General features: G+C 32.9%; 1 protein-coding gene across 1 annotated transcript in view; it reads right to left on the minus strand.

Annotated features, from left to right (window-relative positions):
- The window catches only part of shg (shotgun), a 276,010-nt gene that overhangs the window by 171,177 nt on the left and 85,628 nt on the right, over positions 1-19,205 (minus strand). The gene's annotated exons all lie outside the window — the stretch shown is intronic.

Genomic DNA, 19,205 nt, shown 5'->3' on the forward strand with positions numbered 1-19,205 from the left:
TTTTAGTTATCAAGTATCGTTGCACATAAACATATGTCATAAGTAAAACAAACAGTTTTGAGAAAAAGTTATCCAACTTACTGTTCTCTCCAGCAGTACTTTAAGATCAAGGCTGAATGTTTTATGCTCTGCCTACGTATTCGTGATGGATTGACGAATGGGTAACCGGTGGAAAAATAAAACAGTAAACAACTTAGCATCCCTGGCGTTACGCTCCCAGAAAACCTATTTTCCCTTGTATATTCTCTTTCACCTCTAGCCTAAGAAGTTACTTGAACTGAATTTTTAACTAGGGGTCTTCGTACGTTTTCTCATTTTACTATTCGTGATACATTACTTCTTTGAATACTTTGACGTAACAAATATTTGATAAATGCCGTAAATATACTATTCTGCCAAGGTAGTATTCCAAACAATTTTTTTTGTTTAATGTTCTTTTCATAAATTAGGTTCGTAAGTTATTTTTACAAAATAAAAGACTAAACCAAATTATTTAAGCCTTACATATTTTTTAGTACGAGCCATGGAAAGGTCTATGCTCTGGATTTCTCTACGAGATCGAATGAGATCCGTAGACGAAACAAAGTAACCGGACGTGGTCCAGCAGATTAATAAGTTAAAATGGCAGCAATTTTTGTAATTCTCTTAACTCCATCTTTTTAACGAATGAAATGATGATGTTGATGTTTTTTTATAAATATTTCATAATAGAATACAAGTTTTCCTACTATGTATAGGCACTGAGACTTACACATATGTTGTATAAACATTAATTGCAGTTGACGATCGAAACCTGAATTCTTAACTCAATAGATATCAATTGAACCTCTAACTGACAGCTCTTTGTAAATAGTTTTTACAAACGTCTATATTGAAAATATTCCAAATAATACAACTGTCGAGCGCTGTCTAAAAGCCTCTTACCAACATAGAAAAACAGGTTGACGAATAAAAATAGCTACATTCACAATACGTGTGATTTTTCTTATTCGTTGGACTGTACCTGAAAAAAAAAATAAAAATACAATGAGTAAACGAAAAACATTTATAATTTAACTATAATACATAACTCTGAAGTTTTATGACGAAACAAATATAGGGTTGGTTGAATAGAATTTACCCACTAAATTATTAAATTATCGATATGATTTTTTTTTTCGTTTGTTTATTTTTTGTTACTTAATATTTGTCATATATTATGTGTTTTGTATGTATATTATGGGTAGTATGTATATTATATTATGCGTTAAATTTCCAATGAGTGTATTATTATAAAGTTTGATTGAGATCCAAAAAATATAAAATATAATAAAACCAACTTAGATATTGATTGTAAATGTTACGAACCACTTCACGGGGCAAGTTCAAAACATGAAGTCGCCAATGTAATTGCCGATGGGATAAGCGCTCCGTAATTATGATGTTAATTGCAACATTGAATCCGATAAAAGAATTATTTATAAACTCATTATAACACGTTAAATCAGGACTGTTCATTTTTAAGTCACGCTTTAGCCAATGGACGTTCCAAATTATTACTAACTTATAGACGAATACGAATACACTCAGTAATAATGATTAACGTGGCTTATTAGTTTGTAGAAATTATACATACAAAGCCACTTTTTAAACCCTAATATTTCACGTTTCTACTTAAAATGCGTGCGATGATCGTTCATCGTACAAATTTCATGCACGAAATAAAGATAAACCTACTGACCTCAAATTGAAAAAAAATGCAAATATACGTAAAACAATACAAAAGGTCTCTGTCAATTAATAGCAAAGATGTTAACTTGAACTAGAGACTTAAAAAAACTGCCACGACAAGTGCTTTACCGACTACACTAAAAATTTGTTTGTTTGCTTATGCCTGTGTGCACTTAAGAGATTAACATTTATGTGCGGTTTTTGACGATCTGGAAATTGTGGAGAAATTTATTCTGTAATACTTTTATTCGGTATAACATATTATCGCAGAAGCAGATATATTTAAAAAGAAGCTAAATACCTTTGTCTTGGTACTTGGTAAAATCAATATTGACATTATTACATCAATATTGACAACAATTTATGAAACCGTAATTTTATGTAGTAAATAGACGTTTATATTGGACACAGTAAAGGTTGTTTTGATGGTAAATGATACCTTTATGAACCAAACATTTTTTTGTAGTCTATTTGTATTACTCGAAGATTTTCGGTTGTGATTCTGAAAGCAGATTCTAGTTTATTAATAAAACACTATATAAGTTGAACTTTCAAATACCTATTACCTTTTACAAAGTTTTAGGTAAGATCTTCAATAAAATTTATAGCTTAATAAACAAGGCGAGTCCAATATTAGAAATACTTTAAATGAGCAAAAGTAATTATTTCTAACTAGCAAAACCAATGCGTGGTACTATTTTAAAACTTAGCAAAGTATCGCATTGCAGCTTGAGTTTAAATCAGTTTTGCTTTTGATGTAACACTCCCAACGCTCCAACTTATCCCGTTACACAGATAATCAACCTCAGATTTATCAAGCTCGAGGTGAAATGAACAGTATTGTAATAACAACTTCGACTCTCAGCTTTCTCCTTTTGTTGGTGTAAACAATGATGAATGAATTAAAGGTTTTTTTAGTATATGCGCATTCACTGTTGTAATGTTATATCCTTGCAAAAACTTTGACAGTATGTATTATATAGGTTTTAGTAAGCACGAACAGGTAGCGTATTTTGAAATCATTAGCGCACAAACATTCGTGCAGTGTTTAACGAGGAGTCAAAGTAAATTTTGACGTAAACGTAACCATAATCTGGAGCAAGGCGTCGACAAGCAACTCTATATTTAAAAGGCTGTCAATAATCAAACATAGGAGGGGAGTAAATTTGATTTTAATTGAACGTACGATGCCATAAAACGATTCAAAGAAGACAGGCGAGGTGGCAATAAATTTAACCGTCAACCTTCCCGTTTCCGCCTAAATTGAGTTGAGACGTACCGATTTTTTAAATACAAAACTCCTTTAACTGGCTCGTGGACACTTGGAATATCAATCAATTAGAGAAACTTGTTTAATTAGTAAATTATAATAGAATTGTTTTAAAAACTTGTACAATAATTTCGGCATTGACATTTCAGAGGAGAAGATTCGTTAAAAATTTCTAAATATTGGATTCGAAATATTTTTAAGGTAAAAAGGTAAACTTGGGTATATGGATTTAATAGTGTCTAAGTCAATAAAGGCAGACAAGAGACAGTTGTTCGCGGTCATTAACACTAAATGGTACACAATGTTCATGGATATAATGGCGCCTCATGAATACATACAAAATATTTGACTAGTGAAATGTCTTCTTATATGAATCTGAGTGATATTATCTGACGTCGTAGTGAGATAACGCTTCTATGTTGGGGAAACGAGGTTGTGAAAATTTAATTGAATTAGACTGTTAACAACGCTTCTTGCGGGAGGCTCTGTTCCTACGTAATTGTGTAACATACTTCCTTAAAGTTACTCAAATTAAAGGCGTTTATTTTAACAAGGAAATTGCTCGGTTCATAAATTTTGGTTATAAACCTGTATAAGAATGTTAAAATAATGGAATAAATAACAAGATATTTTTTTATTACAACTTAACAAAACAAAAACACACTCATACCGCAATATTTTAAATAAAACAATAACTTACAACATGACATTAAAATAACCTTTAATGGTCTTAATAAATGCCAGACTATGAAAAATCGCACTACGAACTAAAAAACGTATCTGGTAATTTGCCAGCCTTATGAATATGTAGTGAAAAATTATGCCACTGTTCCTCACTCTCTTCGAAAAATATAATAAAATACCGCCCTTTATTTCGCGCTTCGTGATGGAAAGTAAATTGTGTTGAAGAGATTAAAATTTTCTTAGCTTTTTGTGACATTTTAACACTTAGTATGAATTAAAACACAGAAGGTGAAGAGGTGAACTTATTTGATTTAAATACTTTATAAGAATTATAATGAAAATAATATGTAATGTCCATCATTATCATTTTATAGGACATTAGATATTAAAATATGTATATATATACATATAGTAAAATATATGTATCACCTTATTGTTAACAAGAGAATATGTTGGTCGGTGGTGTGATAAATTAAAAAAAATGTCCATATTTCTGCGTTTGGTCATTTTGCATAGAATCATAATTATATTTAGACTTACTACATTGAAGAAGTTTTTTTTGCAAATATTAAAATATCAAGTACATATAATGTTGGTACAAATAAATACAAAATATATGAATAATAAAACTCGCGTCACATCAGGTAGGACTCGATATATACAGAAATAATACTGAGTCGCCGGGTAACGGGTTGGCACTTTACTTGCGACATAATAAATTTCCCTTCGCGAGACGGGAATGCCGCATGAAAAGTCATCTTGTGTGTACGTTTTTGGCTACGCCCAAGCCTTTGAGAAGAAAATAGGAATATGCGACCAACGTATACGGTCTTGGCAACGAGACGCGTTCAAACATGAGCGATCATAACATCCTAAAAGGTATAAGGTAAATAGGAGCGTGTGGGCTGCCGCTAGTATTATGCATTAATACTCTATTTATCTTCGCAGTTTAACCTAATCTGCATACGTTGGCGAAGTAGATATTCATGTTTATTGCCCTGTGAATTGGGCGTAATACGAATTTCGGTTATATACATTATATTTGCATTACAAAAAACATACATGTATAATATCGTTATAAAATTTTAACAAAATTCTTAAAAAACATTTACCATTCGCCAATACTCTTAATGCGATGAAAAATTCATTTTTATTTCATGAATCAAAGACCAAGACATTTTTTGCAGATATTTTATATAACCAAAACAGTAGTTCGCGCAAGCAATTCTAAGTTACTTCATTGAGATTATTATTCATTTAAATGTGTTCGTTAAGATAAGTGAAAATATTCATACCGCGAACCAATCGAAATATAAATAACTGTCCGCAAGTCACACAACTGCTAAAAAATTAAAATATTTAATTCGCGCCGCCCGTCAACGCGTTCAAAGTGGAAAATACCTGCGCCGTTAGAGGAAGTGGGGTTGGAATGAAATTACAATGATTTACACCAGCGAGTCTGCCGACCCGAAATGTAAACCCCGTCAAACAGCGGCCCGCGGCTGAGACGCGCTTTCGACTTAAAACCACAATCTTCGTAGAATTTATTTAGTGCAATCTCTGTCCAAGTGATAATTTTGTTCGCATATATTAAAGTTTTAAATATATAGTAAAGTTTCAGAACAAATCTTAGAACTTCTTTTCCTTATTTACATGGCTGGTGTTATAATATATACTTCAGACATTGCTGAAGTCCATTTAAAAGAGCAACAACTAAGTTTCTGGCCGGCACTTCTCAGCAGATCAGCATTCCCAACTGGTGAAAGCTGACTACTTAAATTAATTGACAATTCAAATGCCTATCTTATGTAAAAACATTTTGCTTATAAATTTTGTATGTGTATTCCAATTACTACCATCATTCTACATTAAATCAATCAAAATTTATAATCTAAATTTAAGCATTTATTTAAAACAATTATTAGACTGATTATTTAATTAGGATAAAAATTTAAAAAAATATAATAAGATTTCAACGTTATTAGCATAAGTTCACTAAAAAATAAAACGTTCAGGTTTAGTGTCAATTGAATAAATGCCTCTTATGCAGTAGTATCATCTATTATTCCACAATACTCCATATTTTTAGAGATTGCAGAGCAATTACCGATTATTTTGCTATTTTAAATATTTTCGAAGCTCCAAAGTTTACATAAACTTTGAAAGGTAAACAATTGGTCCATTGGAATTTTTTAAAAGAATTTGTGAAAAAAGGGTTCTCTCAGCAACTGCTTTAGACGTTTCTCAGAACGTCGAAGTTTAGCCGCTCATTAAACTCGACTAAATCTCCGAAGAGAAGCTTCCTGACGACTTAGTTATGCAAAACAGTTAAAACGTTTAAGGAGAATTGCAGGAAACTATCTGGCCAATTTTACTTGGTTCCCGGGCTCACTCCATTTCTCCCTCCTTTATGATTCTAGGCAGATCGCGCCTCCGAATGAATAAAACTTGGTAAAAATTTCTTTCAGTTTAAGAAAATTGTAAAAGTAATTGGAAGAAATACCTCCGAACGTTTTATGTTGCAGGTAGCAAGCCTAAACGCAAAGGCGAAAAACTTTTTCATTCTCGGTTGACGTCCAATAAACCGGCAAGAACTTTTTGTATTTTACAGTTTCGACGTAAAAAAGACGTACGACTGACTAAAAAGAAAGCGGTCGTATCTACGTAAAAACTTTGGCCGTTTAACGCTTCTAGTTTGCGAAATTCATGCTTCAAGAATGTCTCTTTAATTTTTTTTAAAGTTATAGAATTTGTCCCCACGATAAATATATTCAAACCGACGCTTGCGTGAACCTAAGCAAATGAAATTTCGGCAAATGACGCATACATGACCCGGCTATGGGGTCTTCAGAGTGCTAGTATCACTATAATACTCGGAAAATGGTGGTGGAATACCAAATTTGACGAAACTTCCCGCGATCCCTTTATTGGAAACGTTCCGAGCGATGTTTGACGTTCATCCCGAATTGGTTACATAAGACTTTCAGAGAATGATTGCGACAAAAGTGTGAATTTTGGTATGAGAGCGTAAATTTATTTGTGAACAATTTGTATGCCAAAGAAGACTGTAAACAAATGTATATTAATTATACATAATATGTAGTTATGGTTATGGGATATCTTTACGAAATTTAAATTATTGCCAGAATCTCTTTTATGCAATTTAACAGCTTCAAATAAACAATTGATTTGCACTGTTTACGTAAATTAATGTCTAACGGTACGGAGAAAGTACAATGAAATAAATCCTACACTTAAAAATCATGAACGGATTAAGTATCAACGTTTTTTTTTTGTATTGTTATATTTCTCATCTTTTCATATTTTTATATAATTTGTATAGTGTGTTTCTAACACACTGAATTAATAAGGTTTTACATTTTGTTTTCAAATGGGAATTTTGGAACTTACTATATTAAAATCTACATAGTTAAGTCATTATATTTGATAAAGCAAACTTGTTGGAGAAGACCGTACTGCTGCCGCTTTCTAACGTTTTCTTTTACAAAAATTTCACCATGCCAACGCAAATGAGAATATGAGTACAGAATGATATTCATAGTATGTATGGGCTACATAACATATATATATATATATATATATATATATATATAATTGTAAATAATTATATTGTCGTCGTTACAGCCCATAGACGGCCTCTGTGAGGCATAGACCTCTCCCAAAGACATACATGGAGCAATATATTATAAATATTTATTTTCATTATATTAATATATAATGAAAATTGTGAATTATATATAAGATTGTACCCCAGAAATCGATCGCGACCTACGATCGCAAGTCTCAGTCTTCTACATACACTAACATTGAACAGAAAAGAACACCATTTACGATAGAAACTAGAATCAAATTGAGCTTTCCTATTATAAAATGACATCATACAACTTCGACAATTTGCACGAACAAAAGCATGAGATAATTTATTATTAGAAGCTTTACGTTATTTTTAAATTAAAAAGATAAATTAATTAATAATATTAATGTTTATTGTCACAATTTCCACCAACGACACTGCCGAACATAGACATTATGTTTAAGTAAAAAAAAAATGAATGCCCAATTTTTGTGCCTAAAGTTGACATGAGAAAGTTGTAAGAAACAAAGCAAGCAAAAATGAAATTCGTTGAATTAAAATTCGAGAAGTTGAACGGGAATCTGCGAACGGTTTTGTATTACGGACGATAAAAACCAAACAATGAACAGCAAATACGAAATGCTTAATAATTTTTCGCGAAACTTATTTAATACAATGCATGCAATGTTGCAAACTTTCGACTCTTCTCGTTATTGGTAAAATTTAAAGTCATTATTTTTTATGTCTTTCATATTGATTGGTTCGTTCTTAAAACCAAAATATTTCAAATAGTTAACATGGTCTGATATCTTATATCAAATCAACATCAATTTCATAGGTGACTAAAACAAACACCAGTTTTAAAGACATTAGTTTGTTAAAGTTTTTTTCAGATAACACTTTTTCTGAAGGTTATATTATTACAAAATATAACAAAAAATCAATTCAGTGTTAGAGTGAACTATAATGTATAATATGGCGAAACTCTTCTTCTACTTTCTTAAAGTCGAAACTGAAAGTTTAATTAATGTTATCTTAAAAAATAATCATTAATGGGAGTATAAGAAGAGAATGGCAATTTACGTAACAAAACCCTTTCGGGTAAATTAAATTAATTCGCTAAGTTGAGCTCGGTTAAAGTTTACAAAAATCAAAATTAAAATTTTTCGCCCATCGGAAATAGATGACTGCCTTTGTTGGAGGACCAATTATTTTTTTGCATGACCGCTTTTTCATTACAGTTCAATTACCCTGCAGGCCGTTTGCTTTAGTCACATGATATTCCTTCATTTATAACTGTGACATTTTGAATTTTCACACATAAAAAAAAAAAACTAAAATCGAAACACTATTTCCTTTTTTCGAATACTATCGGCCCGTTGGTTCGAAAAATTTTAACAGTCAGCCGATGGATTCAATCGCGCCAATACCGACGTCGTTTTGTTTACTTTGTCTAAATTCGTCCGCAGCGCAACCGGGATTTGGTTTAGTTAATTTGCGGCGCTTGGATGGAAATCTGAAATTGTTACTTAAAAATGAGGCAGGTGGTAAAAGTAATTTGGTAAGTGTTGCTTGACAACAAGACAGACTGTCTTGCGTCCGCCAGGGCCGCCTGTCAAGTGTCGCTCCCCGGAAACTGGGGAGAGTTAATTGTGTTATTTGAGATCAGGTTCTGTCCTTAAAATATTGCAAAAAATCTCAACGTTGGGAGCGTTAATAATTTTTGGAGGTATTTTTTTATGAAAAGGATAAAAGAATATTCTCAGAGTATTACTCGTAATTTGTTCAACAGATTTTGAGTAGCTCGAAGAATTACTGGTCTGAAGTGTAAAATTCTATGGCACATTGCTTGCGCAACCGACGGTCTGAAAACGAAAGGTTCTCTTGAATGGCGACCTCAAGTTTTGCGTATGTACCGACGTCATAGTTAAGATCGCGAGAAGTCGCAAATCTGGTCAATGTGGCAATTTTTGGAGGAGCCCTAAACTTGGCAATTTACTTCTATGGATAATATGATGATGATATATTTGTTTTATTATCCTTACGCAATAAATATAATAGATTAAATAGACGGATTAATTAAGAAATAGAAGCTCGGTCTTGGAAAACATGACGTAAACATACGAATGCAGTTATCCGTACTGTCTGTGGACATTGTTTTAATGTTTGCATATATACACATAAGGTAATCAAACAATGCGCTCAAATCGAGCCCACACGTTCGTACATAAGCGATTAGTCCACTGAGTTTACCACCGGCGCGTATATAACTAATCCCCAAAAAAGTACAATGCGCCAAAACAAAATTTACTTCGAAATAAATAAATTTGTAGCAAACAATACTTCCCCCTCAACACATGTCGATGCACAAAAAACTCGATAAAACACCGCGACCGCCACTTGTACTGTAATAAATTAACTAAGTCACAATGACGGACGCAAATCCGATTTAGTGGGGCGCTACAGCACAATCACGGTTCATTACACTGTAACAGAGTCCCCGAAGCGGACGATTGAATGACATATTTTCGTCGGCACCCGGACGAATTAACGGCTGCGAGTTGTTCACCCCTAATTTCGCCCCGGCCTCGGAGCGTCTGCTAATAAATGATGAATAAAAATGCAAAACATCACGACGGGAGGAATGAGTTTGAATGGCGTGACTTCAGAACAGGTGCATACAAAAGGGGACTCAGAGATCCCTTTTGGGACAGATAATACATTTTTACGCGGCTCTGCGTCGTGATCGACTAAGTATGACGTGTATTATTATTATAGTAAGTGGTTAATTGTTTATAATTTCGCCATTAATAGTAGATAGTTTAGAAAAGTAGCATTACTAGGTAATGTAGGTAATAAATTAAAGGTATAAAATCTTGAAAGGTGTGAATATATAGCTCATTTGCTGTTAATTGTGTGGTACACCTTATCCAAAAAAAACGGTTTAGGAAAACATAAATAACATAATGATAATATTGAAAAACTTTTCAAAATTAGAATAATTACATATTAAAATAAATTTTTGTTTACTATTCGTCCATTGCCAAAACAGTGACTAGCGGCAAAGGACTGATGAGACTATTTGCGATAGTTTGTAGGGGGTTAGTTTTCCGGGATACAATCTTAAATAATTCACACTTTGTGCATTAATTATATAAGACACTGCTCACAAACAAGTTCTCAGAAAGTGGACAGCAGCGTCTTCTGCTTACCATGATCCTACTTTGCAATCGTCAACCGCCTGCAAAATGTGGTGATTATGGTATTTCCCCGCATAACTTTAAGGGCTGTCCTATGCGTTGCACTGGGCGTCTACGGGCTGAAACAAAGACTACGACGATGGGTCTCTGCAGACTTTGTACTACAAGAAGTACTTGGCCTGTCGTATTCCAATATACAAATAAATATTTAAGGGTGATTACTATATTCGTGGTGATGTGAAAAAGATGTGAAAACTTTAAAGCTTTTACATCTATGACCAATAAACTTGTACATTGTTATTAGAGATGATTGGCTATTAAATGTATGATTCCGCTAATAATAAATATGTAGCAGCTAAAAACAACTGTCAGAAAACGTTATCAAACTATACGGCTTGGTCTTTTTGTAAAAATAGATGTTTTATATTTCAATGTGGTAGTCGGTTCTCCGCTACGAAAATAACTACAAATCATTTTATAATAGAACCGAAAATGGAAACGAATAAATCAGGGACGAGGTAATATCAAAATACAAACACATAAATTTAAATTCCGTAACCTAAAACATATACAACGTTTGAAATGTTTATGTTTGTACTAACTTAAATGGAATACCTTTATTCACAGTTTCATGGTTTCATTAAATTTATCAATGTTCTGTGCGACCCGACTTGCCTGCTGCGCTTGGTTGCCGCAGCTAGTTTCGATTTCACTATTTTATTAACAGTTCCATCGTCATTATCTATAAACTTTACTTGAATTATTAAATGATGCAGAATATTTTTAAAACAATCGTATGTTCGACAACATAGTGTCATGTCATATTTTCGCCTAATATTAGTAAAAACAATTTTAGAAGTAATCGAATAGAATAACAATAAATACTATCTCAGAGATAATGAGATGAAGTAAATGAAGTAGGCGAGTTTAATTAACGGCTAATAATTCGTGCTCTAATTAAGAGCAGAAGAAATCAAACGAAAAAATATCTAACAACACTAAACAGGGGACACCTCTAAAACAAGCAATTGTTCATTGGCGTACATAAATTATGATCTTTCGTTATAGTTTCAGCCGTAAGACGTCCACAACTGAACATACGGCTGCCCCATAATTTTGCAATAAGATTAGTCGGAAGCGAAATGCATCCGGTGTCTTCCGACGACCTAACAGCGTTGTCTGTCTACTTTGTGGGTAGTCTTACGATTTGCTTTCACCTGTCTTCACTCCAAAATATTAACTCTCCACATATTTTTAGCAGGCAATTATTGGAAATAAAACTAGAGATATAACAATTGTAAAAATTAAAAATTCAGTAAATATTATAATTGTCGTATGTAAAAACATTAATTTGGAGATGCATAGAGCCCGGCTACCACACTATCAAGTGCTCGGTGAAGTTAATCCGTCTCTAGTTTCGGAGTTGAGACCGGTGCTAATTTAGCGAGGGCCCAGCGGATAGCGAGGTTACATTTAACAGGCAACGCTCTCTAGCGACAAAATGTTAATTGCAACCATTGAAACTGGAGAACTTTGGACCGACGTGGTGCCAAATAGACGAAATTTTGTCCGGGGACAATCGAAGTCGAATTAAACGTGTTATAAAAGCAATGTGGACAACTATGTTACGAACATCACACCACCACTCTTAATTAATTCTCATATGGAATCCTTGATTAAATGTTAATTTTAGCATACCGTACCGGGAAATTTTCTAAAAAAACAAAATATAATAATTTTTATAAACTGAGTGATTAGTTATTGGTGTAAACACTTTATAAGTGTGAAGTGTACACACCTTTTATAGTTTATTATTCATTTGTTATCTATTAATATATGTGCCTCAGTCCAAAAATTAATGGATTGAGAAAAAGTAAATAATGTAACGATAATATAGCCAGAAAAACCCTTTCAAAATTCGGATTACCACATATTAAACTTAATTATTGTTTATTATCTATGCCTGCAGACCTTGTAGTTAAATAATATGACATATCATATTGCAATAAAAAATATTTATTAATAATTTAATAATGTAGCAAATTACAAAGCGATCACTTTGCAATGGGTGTAAAAGCTTTTTCCTGATAATTGTGCTATACATTGAGCCGTTTACATCTGTTAGCAGTCACCATGTTTTTAGGCGGTTACTTTAATGGAATAACATAATTTCTACATCGCTTTAATAAAAATAATTATAAATAACTTCAGTAGGCACACTTTTCAGCAAAATTTATAAAAAACTTTAAAGGATTCAATCAAAAGACAATTATTGTCATCGAAAAGGAGTGGGCAAACCATACCTTCTCTCAAATTTATCTGAGCCGTAGTAAGAAAAAGAACTTAGTTGAGGTAACTTAAGATCATAAGCAAAAGCACGAACTTTTATGTTATAGATAAAGTGAATCGAAAGCAATTGTATGATTTACATAATTAATTTCAAAGTTATATAAAAAGATTTACTATCAATAACCACTAACATTTAATCTTTTGCTTTAAAAAAAATATATGATTTAGGTTTATATGTGTAACTTTATCTGTAGAAAATATCCGATAACGATAAACATAATCAGTATATTTGCAATATGAAATATGTGTTGAAATATATTTAACGATACACAAAATCAAATGCCAATGTTTAATGCAATATTTCTGATAAATGTCGTAAATTCCATCAACCATCCCGTTGAACAGTTCGAGTTATTATTGATGAAAACTATTTGATATTAATCGAACAGGCAAGAATTTCAAGCATGAATCTAATCGCATTAATAAGCATTTTACAGAAACAATTTACAAATTATTTCCCAAATACTATGTGTTCATTCAAGTCGATTGTACAAATTCACTATGTTTTCACGCATTGAAAGCACTGGTAATATACAGTGGTATATGAAGTGATACAAAAGTGTATTAGACGGCTTGGAAACTTAATATGATTGATGGCAGGCGTTAACGTGGGTTATGTATGAGCGATGTTTCGAGCCTCAGAATTAATATCCGACATCAGTAGTACAGAATTCGCATCACACTAGAACTGCCCGCCTCCAAGTGAGAGCCCTTTATTTAGGTTAACATTCAAGCTTATCTTTCTTAGAAGTATTACATATACAAGTAATATCGCTTGTACAAAGAAAGTTGTTCGTATTTTTATAGAACGTTAATCTGTGCGTTGATATCAAAACATTTTTTTTTACAAAGTAAATGCTCTTGTAGAAAATCTATGGGGTGGCGGCCAGCGTCCAGCAGTGAACATCCTATGTTTGAAACAATGATGACGACGACGATCGACAAAAAATCACAGTATGACTTTGTTATTCGAAAAAGAAAAGAATGTCCTATCGTTGTACATAGTCAAAATAAATTGATTTCAGTACCAGGATATAAATTAATGAAAATTACATTTACTAAAATTATCTTAAGGTATTTTTGAATCAGACTTTATTATAATTATTAATTTTTAAAGGACGTCATTATCAGCCTTCTTTAGAGATTTCTAAAAAAACCTGCGCCCAGTGTTTGTATAGAAGAAAAATATTTTACAACACATGAAGTTCTTTTCGATATTAAATAATATGTTGTAAAATAAATATTTTATGTTCCGTAAATATGGAACATAAAATATTTTTTGGTTTTACATCGCGGTAAACCATTACTGTAACAACCGTTCACGAGAGTCAGATTGAAATTATTCGCAGCTCCATAAGATTTTTTTTTTTTTTTTTAAATAATGACCCCCGCTATTGGGGGCCTCTCGTACCCCTATCTGATTTTTGGGACAGGGACCTTTTTTACAATTATTTTTTCACATAAATTTTTTTATTTTCATGATCTTCTCTTGTTCATCTTATCATCCGTTCTTTTCTGTCTATCATGTTACATTTCTGTTCTTTTATGCCCTTATACTCTATTCATCTTTCTTTCGTCCTCTTATTTTTTTACAGTTCTTATTTACTAGGTACATTTATCACAGTTGTTTTCTTAAAATTTGTTTTAAGGTTGTAATGAATTAAAGGTGAACAAACAATAAAACGGAAGTATTAGAGAATATTGTTATCTAAACAGGGCAGGCAATGTAGGCGCACGGTTAAGCAGGGTTTACACTGCGCCCAATTAGCGTTAACAAACGCACCGTGCGTGTGTACGGTCGTGTTAACACCGAGATCATTTGTGAGCCGGGCCCATTACACGGGCGGAGATGACAAAGTCAAATGAGGCTATCAGCAATAGTCGGGGATTGGCGGAATATCCGTCTTATTGATATCACTTGCTCAAATGTGTTAATGGGGTTCTTAGAGGAAAAGACAGGATATAATTTATGTAACGTTCACTTGACTCAGATTTCTCGTTTTGTTAAGACTAAAAATTTACAAGTGAAGGGATTACTTGAACCAAGTACATGCATAAAATCTAAGTGTTTCTTATTTTAAGCCTTAGTGTCTCTTGCTATCAAAAAAAAAGCAAATCACATTTGTTACAAAACTTTGGATTAAGGGTCCAATGGAGAAAACATCACGCTGTGATGATAAATTCATGGGAATACAGCAACACATCGGAATAGGATGTGTTCTAGGGATAAGGCATATATTTCAATCAAAATCAACACTTATATTTAGACAACATTTCATGACTTGGTCCTCGCTAACATTCTTTCATCAAAATTAAAAAAAGAAAAATTATTTGTACGATTTATTAAAGTACGAGTAGCTTGTTTATTTTTTTTATATAGTCATGTTGCTATTAACTATTTAGTTAAAAAAAAACATTTTAGCAGGTTTATACCATATATTTGTATAATATATATAACAGAGCGTCTGAAGTGCGGTCGATCGTCTTGTGTCCTATTTAAAGGGAATTCAATTTGATGTTTATGAAATAAATACGAGGCCTAAAAGGCGGTCTATTCAATAATAAAGAGATGACATTGATTTGGGAAACGTATCTAAGTGAAATACTTTTGTTTCGTTGATCATAGAAAAAAGTAGTAAACATATTTTGTTCAAATTATAATTAAAATACGTTAAGATCTAAGTACATTGTTAAGTCTATTTCAGTTCATTTAAATATTCCATAAGAAACTTTAAGTATGATCAAGTTTAGTGTTACTTTTTGGTATATTCTCTATTCGCCTAACTCGCCTAGCCTCGTTTATACTTTTAATAACTGAAACAATTATAGGCCATTCACAATACCAAATGACAGTTGAGGAGGGTAGGTGAAGTTATTCCGTAGGTATTTGGAACAATTACAATATTTCGTAACGCACAATGAAACTGTTTCCTGTGTAAGCTATTAAAAACTTTCGAAACTATTATTGCACAAGTTAAGAAGTTATATTTAGGCAAACTACTACGGGAATGACTATAATGAATTATTTGTGGAACATATTGAAATTGTAAAAGGATGAATGGCCAATGGTGGCGGTGGAAAATATCTAAATACAAAACAAAATCCTAATATTATTACATTAAGTTTTGACATGAAAGTAAGTTAAAAATATGATTGTAGTCGTACAAAGTTAAAAACCAGTCGCACATAATATTTACGCTCAAAGAATTTTACCATCACACGTCCTGCCCGCAGATGAAATGCAAGTAGCGAGGTTCCAATGAATATATTAGACGCAGTTGCAGGTATAGCTAGAAAGCAATGTTAGAAGCTTCTCGAGTTAGTATTCACGTTGCTACGCCTCCGTGGGTTACTTAATCTGATTTGCGTGGTAATCTTGATGTGCAAGCGGTATATGGAGAGGGAGATAATTCTGCAGCCACGTATCTTGGGTCACGCAGGATTAAAATAATGAAAATTTCCTCTTTTACTATTTTAATTATTTATTTATTCTTTTCCAGTCAACCTAAAGTATGAAAATAACCTAGATGTGAAAATAATAGAAGTGTGTTAATATTTAATGTATACGTATATATTTTATATTAAATACATACGTATAGTACGAAAATGTAATATACCATCATCATTATTTCAGACGCAGGAAATCTACCGACGGTCTCATTCATTGATTTCCAATAGGACGGGTGAAAACGGTTTGCATCCAGAGCACTCTGTGTTTGGCACTAATCAGGGTAACTCCAATAACTCCTGAATATGCCCCGCGGAGGGGTGAAACACGTGTTGAGTGATTTAACGGTGGTAGTTGTGTAATTCGCATTGTTTGCCGCATGCGCATTTATCAGTGGGCTGGCGGGCGGTGCACTTTGTTGCACGACTACCACTGCATGTGCGGAAGTGGCTAAATATTGGTCCTTTTTGTTACTTAGGATGGACTTCTGCAAAATAATGCCTGATTCCATTAAACAAATTATATGTGACTCTTGTAATATTTTATTCTAATCGTAATCGTATAACCTATAATTTTTTTTCGTATTTTATAAACTTTGCAAGGTACGAATAAGTTTTTGTATGTATTTCGTTATTAGAAATTGGACAGCAAGTGTAGTATTAAATATAAGTGTAGCGTATTTAAAAACTTGTTTACGGAAATTTGTTTTAAGGCCACTAAAATAATTTATATGATTTGCTGTAAAGAATATTATAACACAAAATAAAATTGAGATATAAACTTAACGCATACAAGAACATGTGGTACAATTTAGTGTTGTTATAACCTATTCGTAGAAAATTAACTATTTCATAATAATTCTTTATCTAGAAAGACCAGTTTTCTGGTGCCACTATTTTATGACACATTTCAAACCGCCCGCTGTTCTAATAATTTTATTATTTGTTTTAAAAAAGTAATTGTCTTCAAAGGGGCTGAGAAAATCACTAATTATAAGACTTATCTTACGTTATTTAAGTACATTGTGCAAAGTCAATGTCTGTTAGAAATGTCCGAGTAAGAATTTAAAAAGTTCAAGTAAAAATTTATTCGATGAGCTCGGAACTTCAACCTTAAATATATCAAGCCGACGCTATCAAAAGACTTAGTAATTTTAGTAACTGGGATTCTTTGTGCTGAAACTGATGACGTGTATAAATCTAGTCCTCTCGGGATTGAATCGCTTCTCTTTACATCACTTCTTTGAAATTTACCTATATTACAATTTCACTTATCGACCGCACTTGAAAATTAATTAGGGGAGCCAAGCCTAAAACAAGCTCTTTGAGCACCGTTTTGATGCCACGTTAATGTTACAACATCTATTTAATTTAATTTAACAAGGATGCTGATAAAAGGTAAATCAGTCGTAAGACGACCACTGCTGGTCTGGTGATCTGGTGGACTGGCCTCCCACAGATATATATCCTATGGGACCGGTTGGAAGCGGCTTGCGTACAGCAAATTCAATGTAATTGTGCAATCCAAGCCAATTTCAGGGCAAATGTATTAACAACAGGAAACACCAAAAAACATGTATTCATAAAAGAATAATAAAAATTACAAATAAAAAGTACATCCACAAGTCAAAATATGACAGTAAATATGTTAAATTACAAATTAAATAGATTGAACGAAAACCTAACAGATGCAAACAACATGCAGAAACGTTTAACACTTACGCGGTGACTCAACAAGTAGTTAAAGAGCAGCAGCCAGGAATTAAAATCTTAACAAATTTGAATTTAAAACGGACGTACTAAATAAACAATAAAATTTAAATGAAATTACATATGAAAACCACACTTTTATTTTACGAAATATCGTTATTCCCGTTTACAGATAGCTGTCTTAAAAGTAAAAAAAGATTAATCGGGTCGATGTTTAACAAATAAATAACAAGATGTAAACTCTTTGTCTTAACAACGGCTTGGAACTTTGCTTAAAATATTTATCTTTATTCAAAGAATATCCGGTTTCGAGATGTTTTCTTTTGAGTTATACGTGCAGATATCACAATTTCATACAAAGAAATCCGGTCTACTCACCATAAATTGTTATTACAAAGCGATGAAAATATCGGCACGGAAATTAAAAAGTTACACCTTGACACACACCTATCTCGCGGGCCGTACCTCACGCGACATGATTTGCAGAGCGGGGATGCAGGAGTTTAATATTCTAAAACGTTACGTGGCGTTCGTTGCAATCGCGTCACGTGTGAAATTACCCTCCCTGACAGATAAACTACCTTACCATATTCGATGGTAAATCTCGCCCGAGTACACAGGCTTCAATTACGGCTAAATTTACCGATTCAAATTGTAGCGAGCGATGAAGTCACGACCACATATTTACGACCACGCTGTTGATCTACACCACTATAACATTACAAACACTCCTTAGTAGTTTCTTAGCTATATACCAGGGTGAATCAAAAAGTTCTTAGAAGTGCATATGTATGAAATCTTTTTGGATCAAGTTCGATATTCAAATTAAAGAGTGTCTATCACACTATATTTATGCAGACTGTCACTTGTTTTTGTCAGTTCGTTCGCATGTAATAAATTTTTTTGTGCAACGAGTTGCTAAAAAGTCAAAATTATGGATAAAAGTGAGTTACGTGCGGTGATAAAATATCTCAGTTTGAAAAAAATGTCTACGAAGGAAATTTTTTTGGACATTCAGCAGACATTAGGGGGTGATGCTGTACCCTATTCTACGGTTGCGTACTGGGTGGCTGAATTTAAAAGAGGTAGGTCAAGCTGTAAAGATGACCCGCGTTCTGGGCGGCCTTCAACCTCCGTTACAGAAGAAAATGTCAAAAAGGTTGAGAATCTGGTTTTGGAAGACAGAAGAATGACTATAAAACATATAGCTGAGTTCCTAAAGATATCTTTTGGTAGCGTT

This window comes from Battus philenor, unplaced genomic scaffold, assembly GCF_028537555.1.
Source record: "Battus philenor isolate CCGP_79_NKW_IND1 unplaced genomic scaffold, ilBatPhil1.0.hap1 SCAF_18, whole genome shotgun sequence".
NCBI classification, from domain to species: Eukaryota; Metazoa; Arthropoda; class Insecta; order Lepidoptera; family Papilionidae; genus Battus; species Battus philenor.